At 36.4% G+C, this 12,792-nt stretch overlaps 1 protein-coding gene and 1 long non-coding RNA gene across 2 annotated transcripts in view; one reads left to right on the forward strand and one right to left on the reverse strand.

Moving 5' to 3' along the window:
* Positions 1 to 12,792, forward strand: part of WNK3 (WNK lysine deficient protein kinase 3) — a 544,128-nt gene that overhangs the window by 18,088 nt on the left and 513,248 nt on the right. The gene's annotated exons all lie outside the window — the stretch shown is intronic.
* Positions 2,694 to 12,792, reverse strand: part of LOC128642967 (uncharacterized) — a 27,979-nt gene continuing 17,880 nt past the window's right edge. Inside the window, exon 3 of the long non-coding RNA XR_008399742.1 lies at positions 2,694 to 2,731. This is a non-coding gene — a long non-coding RNA (uncharacterized LOC128642967). The remainder of the gene's footprint in view (positions 2,732 to 12,792) is intronic.

Below are 12,792 nucleotides of genomic sequence, written 5' to 3' on the forward strand. Positions count from 1 at the left end.
TATTTTACAGGTAATTGGGTAATTATTTTAACTAGGTAGCTCTTAAATAGTTCATAACTATTTAATAGCTATTATACCTAGTTAAAATAATTAACAATTTACCTGTAAAATAAATATAAACCCTAACATAGCTATAATGTAATTATTAATTACATTGTAGCTATCTTAGGGTTTATTTTATAGGTAAGTATTTAGATTTAAATAGGAATATTTTAGTTTGTAATATGAATTAGATTTATTTAATAAGAATTTAGTTAGGGGTGTTAGGGTTAGATAGAGTTAATATAGTTTATATAAATACTATAGTAACTATATTAACCCTAATATAATTAGGGTTAATATAGTTAATATATATAATATAATAACTATATTAACCCTAATATAATTAGGGTTAATATAGTTAATATAGCTGGCGGCGGTGTAGGGGGATTAGATTAGGGGTTAATACATTTATTATAGGTGGCCGCGGTGTAGGGGATGTAGATTGTAGGCAAAAGAGCAGTTTACTTTGTGACAAAGCCCCGCCAAAAGCCCTTTTAAGGGCTGGCAAAAGAGCTGTTACTTTGGGGCAATGCCACGCAAAAAGCCCTTTTCAGGGCTATTTGTAGGGTTAGACTTAGGTTTAGTGGTAGGGATAGTTTAGTATTTTAGGGGTTAAATAATTTAATATAGATGGCGGCGGGGTAGGGGGATTAGATTAGGGGTTAATAATTTTAAAATAGCGGCGGGGTAGGGGCTCACTTTAGGGGGTGGGTAAGGTAGATGGCGGCGGTGTTAGGGGCTCACTTTAGGGGGTTATAGATTTAATATAGCTGGCGGCGGTTTAGGGGTTAATAACTTTATTAGGTTGCGGCGGGCTCCGGGAGCGGCGGTTTAGGGGTTAATACATATTTTATTGTTAGGATAGTGAGGGGGGATAGCGGATAGAGGGTTAGACGTGTCGGCTATGTTAGGGAGGCGTGTTAGACAGTGCGGGTGATTTAGACTTTAGTCAGGTTTTGTAGGCGCCGGCAGTTTCTAACGTGCCGCAAGTCACTGGCGACGCCAGAAATTTGTACTTGCGCAGATTTCTGGACATCGCTGGTTTGTCAGACTTACGGCACGTTAGCATCTGACGGCGACATATATGGGATAGCTTGAGTTGCGAGCTGAAACTGCGGGCGACGCGGGTTCCCTCGCTTGCACTGCAAACTACGATCTATATCGGATCGACCCCCAGATCTGTTGCATTGTTTTTGGACATGCCCTAAGATTCAACAACTTTTGAACAAGATTAATTATTGGTTTAACAAGGTCAGTTGTATCTCAATCAAGTTCCAAGTTAAACATATTTTTGTTCCTATTTGAAAGCATTAAAAGTCACGAAAATAATACATTTTTAAACACTATAATTTTGATAGGAAGGAATTTAATTTTTAAGTATTGGAAGTCTAAAAAGAGTCAAAATTTTACAGAATTCATAAAAAAAAACTAATCAGATTATTTTGAAGCAATTTAATATTTCTCTGGAGTCTGAAGCAAACATTAAACATTTTTTTATATAAATGGAAAAAAAGGTATCCAATCGTATACTACAGAAGTTCAGGTTCAATTGATTTATCCATTCTTGGGATCTAAATATCTTAGAAGTGCTATAGAAAGAAAAGAGTATACCAAAATATTGAATTTAGAATGTGTGAGGGTGAAGAGAGAGTATTTTTTTTATTTTTTTTAAATAAGAAATAATTAATTTGAAAATCAATTCTTGTATTAAAAAACAAAATAAGTAAGACAAATGTACTTTATTGTATTTGAACTGTTGTATTTTGAGTATACATTTTTTATGTTTACTTTTGTTTGTAATCTCTTTTTTTGCATTCTTTAATTTAAATTTATGTAATGTGACAACAGACATTTGATAGTGTCTTCCAATGATGTTGATGGAAATTTACTTATTTAAAGGACAGTCAACACCAAAAAAATGTATTGTTTAAAAAGATAGATAATGCCTTTGCTACCCATTCCCCAGCTTTGCACAACCAAGATTGTTATATTTATATACTTTATAACAGTTAAACCTCTTAATTTCTGCCCGTTTCTAAGCCACTACAGACAGCCTCTTATCACATATTTTTTTTATTTGCTTTTCACAAAAAGAGACTGCTAGTTCATGTGGGCAATATAGATAACATTGTGCTCACACCCGTGCAAAATGCAAGTAAATAGATAATAAATAAAATGTCATGTGATCAGGGGGCCGTCACAAGTGGCTTAGATACAAGGTAATCACAGAGGTAAAAAGTACCGTATATTAATATAACCATGTTGGTTATGCAAAACTGGGGAATGGGTAATAAAGGGATTGTCTATCTTTTTAAACAATAAAAAAGTCTAAAGGTTTGCAATTGTAAGAGGATGAACTTTGAAAGACAGGTTTGTTTAAATGTATTTATTTTAATGCCAGTTAGGCAATAGCATTTGATTTGTTGTTTAGATTATAAATATGTATCTTTATTGCCATTCTCAATTTACAGGCCATCATCTGTATGTCTGCTGTATTTGATTTTCAAATTCTAAGAAAAATTATATAAATAAAAAATTTGATGCAGCATAACTGTAAAAAGCTGGCAGGAAAATATCATGTGATCATCTTTGGGTACAAAAGGAAGATATTTTACCTCAAAATTTCTCCTGCTCACCAGAATAAGTGTTCTGTGAGCAGTTGTCCTTCAGCTTCTGTTTTTATTGCCATCTGCATGATAAAAAAAGAAACAGCCAATTAGCATTATAAGTGCTGCGGTCACACTTTGCTTTACTGTGATCTTGTTGGATTTCAACATAATCTTGCAAGATTTACTAATAAACTTCCTTAAACTTAAGAGACAAAGTTACTGTGCCTGAACTTGCCAGATACATGTTTTTTTGCAAAGCCCAGGTCAAACATCCTGATTGGTTGTGTAAAGTTCCTTTGCAATAGGATGTGGCTACTAATGACATTTGAGGTAAATATCTTCCTTTTTTACCACAGAGATGTTCATGTGATATTTTCTAGACAGCTTCTTACAGACATGCTGCATCACATTCAAATGATTCAGCATTTGGGTATCATGTCCCTTTAAGAAAGAGAAAATAAGGGGGTTGTGTTTGTTTCAAAAAAAAATGTATGTGCCTAACAAATATGTGTTTCTAAGTCTGACAATATATTGTGTGACAAAAAAAGAAAAATAAATAAAATCTTTACACACTAATCTGATAAAAAAAAACTCTGAAATCCACATTCTTAAAGGGACACTGAACCCAAATGTTTTCTTTCATGATTCAGATAGAGTATGCAATTTTAAGCAACTTTCTAATTTACTTCTATTATCAATTTTTCTTCGTTCTCTTGCTATCTTTATTTGAAAAAGAAGGCATCTAAGCTAAGGAGCCAGCACATTTTTGGTTCAGACTAATGGACAGCACCTGCTTATTGGTGCTGTCCAATCAGCAAGGACAACCCAGGTTGTTCACTAAAAATGGGCCGGCATCTAAACTTACATTCTTGCTTTTCAAATAAATATACCAAGAGAATGAAGAAAATTTGATAATAGGAGTAAATTAGAAAGTTGCTTAAAATGTCATGCTCTATCTTAATCACGAAAGAAAACATTTGGGTTCAGTGTCCCTTTAACCTGTCAGCCTGCGCAAAATGGTGTTTATATATGGTTCAAATTCAAGTAAAAAAAGTGTCCTTTTACGCAATTTCACCCTCACCCCCCACCAGGCATTATTACATCATCCAGTTAAAGGTCTAAGTAGACTCATAAATAAATGAATTGCTATCATATGTACTGAAGTAAGAACAAGTACAGCTACATTTTGGAAATCATTATTGCTTCATGTTGAGATTATTCTAAATAAAAATTGGTATTATCGGGGGTGGAGCCTACAGCTGTAGCGGCAAGACGTGTCTTGAGGGAGCTCCTGGCTCTACTTTGAGTTTTACATGATAATTTTATTGTTTTCCTCCAAAACTGAGTCTACTTCACAGCTAGATCCCAACTAACTACTACAGGAGTCAAGAATTTGTCATCCCTGGGAAGAACTCTCTGGATTAATCTTTGCCTATGTTCTATAGTTAGGCCTCACGGCTGCTGCATTCACACTGTGTCTGCCGGTTTGTGGAGCCGGGGCTGCCGCATATTCCCCCCCTAGGAGACTGGGGTTACGAGTAGTACTACTTACTACTATTGATGCTTTTTTTATCTGGGACCATATAATATCATACTAGCTATGCGCTGCTAATAAAGGGAGAACTGAAAGCCTCTCTATTCATGCACGCACCTATTTAAGATGGCGTCTGGAGCTAACATATTACTCGAGGCCGTGACAAGCCTGTTAAATGAGCATCAGGAGAAATTACTACAAGCCTTGAATGCCGAATGGAGTGACCTTCGTAAGCTCACTAAGCAAATTGGACATAAACATTTGCTGGCAAGAGTGTCGGGGGAGAAGCCTGACAAGGCCATAAGTGTTCGGGAGTACAGTCTAAGCTTGCCAAACCCTCTACCCCAAACCCACGCTCCGACTAAGGCACTACAGAATGTGAGCTTACCAGCAAACAATCCTCTGGCTAAAGGTTCCGGTGGTGGCCTGGACACGAGAGAGGCGACAGTGCGCTCCTCCGTGACGAATCCAGGGTTTAGAGATCCGGAAGCTGACGCTTGCGCTGGTTCGGGTGTTGCTCCCCCTGACCAAGAGGCGACTTCACTAAGCCTCAGAGACATAATCAAGGTGGCGCAGGTCCACAGCGTCTGGAGGGTGCCTGGAGGGGAGTGGAAGCAGTATGAGGTAAAGCCTGTTTATCACCCGGTACACCCTGCGGAGGGGACATGGGCTAAGACGGAGAAAATTCCCTCTACAAGTTATAACTACTTTCTGAACAGGCTGCGCTCGCATGGTGGTGTCGCCGAACAGGAGACCCCCCAAGGAACTTTATGCCAGCTTACCTTTGATCCTGGGGGCTCTAAGATATGACTTTTCATGCTGCTGACCATAATGCCTTCAGGCCGGTTGTATCTAGTGCACGGCCCAATCCTGGTCAGTGAGCCCCTGGCTGAAGATGAAATGAGGTGATCGCTATCTCTAGTTCAGGGTGAACAGTCATGCACACACATGGCATATTGTTGCAGATTAAGCTAAAAATGTCAGAGGACATCTGTTTTTACTAAGGGGTATGTCGACACCATAAGTATAGTCGGGACATATACTAGGAGACTTATCCCAATACTACTTGTACGGTTCTTGTTTTCTCCATATTCCCCGAAATACCTAATATTGCTGGCACGCAACAGATTTATAAACATTACTCTATGGAGTTGGACATATAGCTACCAGCAAGATACTTTTCATGCCACTATAAACCTGGTCATAGGGGTAAAACTAACACAGCTATTCCCTTTTTCCCTTCCTAGATTATGAGCTGATTTTTACATATTACTGTTGGGCATGCTTACTACAAGAATGTAAAAGGGGTTAATATCATCTGTAGCTGCAGCTGTAGCCATACTCCCATATATATTTGTCTCTTGCTTTTAATAACTAGTGTGAAATATAACACTGGAGTTTTCAATCTGCAGAGTCCTCCTTTGTGGCGCTTGTTAGTATCTTGTCAGTAATAGAAACTACCCATCATAACATGTTTATGGCTAACAGACTTCTTGGTATGCTCTTTCTCCTTACTATGTTAGAAGTGTATAGTGCAACTTATATTCTAAATACTGGAAGATTCAAATGTTAATATAGTTTTTTTTTGTTTTTTCTCCTTCTTATTATGGGCTTATTTAAATGCTTTCCACGTACATTAAATGTACCTAAAGTATGCTATTTCCCAAACCAGCTGTTTGCATCTGGGGTCCAAAAATGGCCCATTTTGTTATTTTCTCTGTTTCCCCTAAAACTCCCTTTTATGTATCAAAGTTCTTTCAGGAGGTCCAAGAGAGGCTTCTATTTTCTATATAAGGGAAGTCAATGTTTACAACTCTATCTTATATTACAAGGGGACTCTTCTTAAATTAAAAATCTGAGGTCATCCTATAACTGTATAATTGGGCGATTAACTGTTGGCATGGTGTGACACTTAATATGTATATTGTATTGTGATTATTCTATGCTTTTTGAAACCAAGTTTTTATTTGCTTGTACCATGTTTTACCTTAACAACCTCAATAAAAAATATTTAATATAAAAAAAAAATTGGTATTATCACGTCTGATTTAGCTGCAAACTTTTTAGACAAGGAAGAGACTCTAGAAATTTTGGAAAATTGGATATTATTGGAGAATAGAGGACATCTGGAGTGTATGAATACTTAAAGGGACATAATACTCATCACTTGAAACTGATGTAAAAAGCTGACAGGAAAATATCACCTGAGCATCTCTATGTAAAAAAAGAAGATATTTTACCTCACAATTTCCTCAGCTCAGCAGAGTAAGTTCTGAGTAAAAAGTTATACTCAACTGCTGCTCAGCTGCAGTTAAAAAAAATGAAGAAATGAACAGCAGCCAATCAGCATCAACAGTGCTGAGGTCATGAACTCTTTTACTGTGATCTCATAAGATTTCGTTGTAAACTTCCTTAAGCTGAATAGGGAAATAAGATGAGTGTGCACGTAAGCTCGCTCCTTCCGCTGTCCCGGGACAGACATACTCATATGTTGCTTAGAAGTCCTTTACAATGGGATGTGGCTACTGAGAAACTTTTGAGGTAAAATATCTTTCTTTTTTGCATAGAGATGTTCAGGTGATATTTTTTAGTCAGCTTTTTACAGCTATACTGCATCACTTTCAAGTGTTTAAACATTTGAGTATTATGGCCCTTTAATATCTCAGAGTCAAAAACTTGGAGGTAAAATTGAATGATGATGCCTTCTTAAAGGACCAGTAAATACAACAGATTTGCATAATCAACAAATACATGATAAAACGACAATGTAATAGCAGTTAGTCTGAACTTCAAACGAGTAGCAGATTTTTTTTTCTGACAAATTTAAGTTATGTCTATTTCCTCTCCCTCTGTATCATGTGACAGCCATCAGCCAATCACAAAAGCATATACGTATATGCTGTGAACTCTTGCACATGCTCAGTAGGAGCTGATGATTTAAAAAGTGTAAATATAAAAAGACGGAGAACATTTTGTTAATGGAAGTAAATTATAAAGTTTAAAACTGCTGCTCTATTTGAATCATAAAAGTTTAATTTTGACTTGAGTGTTCCTTTAATTAGAGTGATTGTGGCATAGGTGCACCTCCTTAAATTCAGTTGCATAACTCACTTGTTATTATGACATTGCTTATACCGGACACTATCAAACCGATCTTCTTTCATCTCTTTCCATTTTTTTAATCTTTTTATATTCTTAATTTTTTATTGTGTCTCTCCCATTGTTTTTTGAGAAATATATTGCTCTAGAGTTGAATCATACGCATGTATTGGTTGCAGAACCTTGTGGTGTTTTAAAGTGATGGTAAACTTTCCCCTTTGTATAAACAGATCTGGAATGTTAGCAATATTTTAGATGGAGTTTAATCTATCAGTTATAATGAAGATACGCTTTAACTTACCATTTAATTTAGCACTGAAATTGTAATACCCAGTGCTCCGGCCGCCCACTTCAAAAGTAATTTTTTTGTGAGCTAACAGTTTGAACTTTTCTCCAATCAGCGCTTTAGCCCTATGGCACTCACACATTTTTTTTTTCGTAGCTAGAGAGAATAGTTAAAACTGTTTGCTCACAAAAACAAAACAAAACAAAACAAAAACATACTTTTGAAGTGGGTGACCGGAGCGTGGGTATGTGTCAGAAGATCGAACTTTAAAACACAAAGATCGATTTAAAGGTACATTATACACTCATTTTTTCTTTGCATAAATGTTTTGTAGATGATCTATGTATAAAGCCCATAAAGTTTTTTTTTTTTTTTTTAAATGTATAATTTTGCTTATTTTTAAAGAACATTGCTCTGATTTTCAGACTCCTAACCAAGCCCCAAAGTTTTATTTGAATACTGTCAGCTACCTTCTCCAGCTTGCTCCTGTTTGTGTAAAGGGTCTTTTCATATGCAAAAGAAGGGGGAGGGGGAGGGGGAGAGTGTCTTATTTCCCACTTGCAGTGGGCTTTCCAACTGCCTTTTCAACAGAGCTAAACTGAAAGCTTCTAAGTACGTTTTAAACCATTTAATACTGGATTTTTATATCAGTATCTGTGCATCTTATTCTTTATAGCAGTGTCTATTACATGCAGTTATATGAAAATGAGTGTATACTGTCCCTTTAAATATGTTATAAAAATAAATCCTAATTACATGTTATCAAAAACGAAGCCTCCAACTTATATAAATCATATTCGGCTAGATTTAGAGTTTGGCGTTAGCCGTCAAAAGCAGCATTAAGGGGTCCTAACGCTGCTTTTGACCGCCCGCTGGTCTTTAGAGTCAGGCAGGAAAGGGTCTACCGCTCACTTTCTTTCCGCGACTCGAGGCTACCGCAGATCCCCTTACGTCAATTGCGTATCCTATGTTTTCAATGGGATTTGCCTAACGCTGGTATTTAGAGTCTTGGAAGAAGTGAGCGGTAGACCCTCTACCGACAAGACTCCAGCCGCAAAAAAAAGTCAGTAGTTAAGAGCTTTATGGGCTAACACCGGAACATAAAGCTCTTAACTACTGTGCTACAAAGTACACTAACACCCATAAACTACCTATGTACCCCTAAACCGAGCCCCCCCCCACATCGCAAACCCTCTAATAATTTTTTTTAACCCCTAATCTGCCGACCGGACACCGCCGCCACCTACATTATAGCTATGAACCCCTAATCTGCTGCCCCTAACATCGCCGACACCTATATTATATTTATTAACCCCTAATCTGCCCCCCCCAACGTCGCCGCTTCCTAACTACACTTATTAACCCCTAATCTGCTGACCGGACCTCGCCACCACTATAATAAATGTATTAACCCCTAAAGCGCCGCACTCCCACCTCGCAAACACTATAATAAATTGTATTAACTGCCCTCCCTAACATCGCCGCCACCTACCTACAATTATTAACCCCTAATCTCCCGCCCGCAACGTCGCCACTACTATAATAAATGTATTAACCCCTAAATCTAAGGCTAACCCTAACACCCCCTAACATAAATATAATTTAAATAAAACGAAATAATATTCCTATAATTAAATAAATTAATCCTATTTAAAACTAAATACTTACCTATCAAATAAACCCTAATATAGCTACAATATAACTAAAAGTTACATTGTAGCTATTTTAGGATTCATATTTATTTTACAGGCAACTTTGTATTTATTTTAACTAGGTACAATAGCAATTAAATAGTTATTAACTATTTAATAGCTACCTAGTTGGGCTTAATTGTAACTTAGGTTAGGATTTATTTTACAGGTAATTTTGTAATTATTTTAACACTACACTATCATTAAATTAATTAAATAAATTAACTACAATTACCTACAATTACATTTAATTAAATAAACTAATCTATAATAAAAAAACCCCCACTAAATTACAGAAAATAAAAAAAATATTACAAGAAGTTTAAACTAATTAAACGTAATCTAAGCCCCCTAATAAAATAATAAATCCCCCCCAAAATAAAAAAATTCCCTACCCTATTCTAAATTACAAAGTAATCAGCTCTTTTACCAGCCCTTAAAAGGGCTTTTTGCAGGCCATTGCCCCAAAGTAATCAGCTCTTTCACCTGTAAAAAAATTACAATGTCATGTTAGGGTGTTAGGTGCAGACTTAGAGAGTGTTTTCCCATAGGAAACAATGGGGCTGCGTTAGAAGCTGGACGCTGCTTTTTTGCAGGTGTTAGGTTTTTTTTCAGCCAGCTCAGCCCCATTGTTTCCTATGGGGATATCGTGCACGAGCACGTTTTTCCAGCTTACTGCTACCGTAGGCAACGCTGGTATTGAGGGTTGAAGTGGAGCTAAATTATGCTCAACGCTCCCTTTTCTGAGCCTAACGCAGCCACTCAGACAACTCTAAATACCAGCGTTGTCTTAAGGGTGCGCTGGAAAAAAAAGCAGCGTTAGCACCGGGGGTCTTTACCGACAAAACTCTAAATCTAGCTGAATGTTTTTTATCTACATTAACATCATAAAAGACAGCCCACAAAAATGGGTTGTGCGACACGTTCTAATACTAATATTCAAACACATCTCATTTTCATATTTAAATTAATACAGAGCAGTCCCCAACGCATGTTGATTGAGCCGGATCACTTAGTATACTGTCACTGGCTTTTTTCAGACCTCACTAGGCGATATCTACATAGTACAGCGCCAGGTCAGCAAATGGATTCTGCAACTGCAATTGTTTTAGCAATCACTCAATGCTCGTTAGTCTAGGAGAGCCAGTGCTGATGCTCCGGCAACACTGTGGTCACGTGACCACAAGAACGATAATGTTACATGGACTCCGTAAGAGATTACGCATCTAATAGATTAATGCATGGTAGGGGCGACTAGATTATAGATTACGCATCTAATAGATTAATGCATGGTAGGGGCGACTACATAGAACCAAGGTTGACCACCATGATTGGCTAATGCAAATTAGCCTCACGGTTGATTTGGAAAACCACCTACTTTAGAATGGAAATTGCAGTGGAACAGTTATAAAGAAACAATGTAAGATATTTGACCAATTTTGTATTATATATTAATCTATCAAATCATTTGAAACCCATTTTTGCCCTTTATATACCTTTAAAAAGTAAGTTATAGGGCATCTTCATTACAACTGATTAATTAAAGTTCATCTAAATTATAGCTAACATTCCATATCAGTTTATACAATGGGGAAAATTGACCATAACTTTAACTGTAAGCAATAAGAGACTTTCCAGTATAAGAGACTTTTGCAGTTATTAATCAAGAGTTGGTGAGAAGGAAGATTAGTTGTATTTTAATATTTTATGAAGGCATTTATCTGCAGTTGGTAATCTTTTGGTGCTTTGTAGTTTGTATGTTATATTAAATTCAATAAAATTATTTCACAAAAAAAAGTGTTGTTTTTTTGTTTAAAATTAAAACGTTGCTTGGTGTTTAAATGTAAAATGAAAACATTACGGTAAATGCCTGTTGAGTTTTTTTGCACGCTGGTTAAACAGAATGATAAAGTATATTAACTGTGCGTTACACGGAAGCTAAAGAGGGGTTTTGTGTAGCAATAATTTCAAAGCTTTACAAATGCTGATTATCGGCAACAATATTATAAAGCTAGTGCTCAAGTCAAGAATACGATCCCGAACCTACCTCAGTATGCTCTCATGGAAAGCAACAAAGTTGACTAAGAGAAATAAAAAGTTTGATAACAGAAATACTATTTTTTTGTTTTGCACCTTATATGTGAATTTCATGTCCATTTAGCCAAATGGTATCTCTATATAATTGCATCTGCTTTATATTTTAATATTTTTTATATACACAATATACTGTATATATTCTACATTATATTAGTGATACCACATATATAACATTTCCTAAAAAGGATCAGATTTAGCTTTAAGTGAAGGTAAAGCTATCCTTTCTTGAAGACAACCTCCCATTTATCATTATCACCTTCATGTAGTCGCTAACTTTTTTTTCCAGATTTCTGCCATAGTTTTAATAAAAAATGAATGTCTAATTCCCTACCGTTTGGATCCCGACTCGTCCCCATCCCTACTTCCTTCTTTTTCGTTGTGTGACGTCTTGAGCGGTCCCACCCTACATGTCACAAATGCACGTTCATGATCTTAGATTGCAATGCGCATGCGCAAATCACTGAAGCCGCTTTTCAATGCGCATAATCGCCAGTCAATATTTTCTACTGCACATGCGCAAAATCTTGTAACATAATTCTGAATGAATTAGTATATTCATTCAGTACTATATGATAAGACATAGCAGCTGCATCTATCGTTATAGCTGACCCGTTTCTTAAACTAATAGATATATTGACTTGGTAAGTATACACAATTGTCAGTAGATGACATATTAGGGGAATTCCTATCGTTTTCGAATATGCATGTGCAAAACAGGTGCGCTCTTGGAATTAATTTAGAAAAAAATAAATTGCGCATGCGCAAATGAAACAATGGGCGGATGATGTCGAGTGACAGCTGCCTAACAGCCAGAATTTCAATTGGTTGGGAAAAAAACGTGATTGACACAGGTTGAATTAGTAGATCATTTATGCATAGTTTTATAACGGCGATATCTTAATATATACACACAAATATAACAATTGATGAATTAAAGTCCTATTTATTTTAAAAAAAGAATGCTATACTAGATCGACATTAGGGTGAGTTTACCGTCACTTTAAGTTGAATGGTCCCCTCCGTTTGCTATTCACCCCTCCTGAGGGATCTTGTTTGCCCACCCACTAGAAGTCCCCAAGCATACATTCTATTTCTTAGCTCTACTTTATACTAGGGCTGCTGAAGACCACATGTAGACCACGGCCCACCAGTTAGCCACCCTTGCATTACTCCTATAAGTACATTGTGCATAGTTCTATAAATATCTATCATCCATCTAAATCTATCTTGGGAAGGTTTAGATTTCAGAATACTTTTGATTTTTGAATATTTGCATCTGTAAAATGGAATAGTTTGGAGAGGGGGTAGGACCTAGTGTAAACAATATCTTATTTCATTTAGGAAATATTAACATGCCATTATAAAGCTTATTAATGTAACATAAAGGTACTTTTATAACAATTTTGAATACATAGTACCCTCAGATAGTACAGC

This window comes from Bombina bombina, chromosome 12 (assembly GCF_027579735.1).
Source record: "Bombina bombina isolate aBomBom1 chromosome 12, aBomBom1.pri, whole genome shotgun sequence".
In the NCBI taxonomy this organism is placed as follows: domain Eukaryota; kingdom Metazoa; phylum Chordata; class Amphibia; order Anura; family Bombinatoridae; genus Bombina; species Bombina bombina.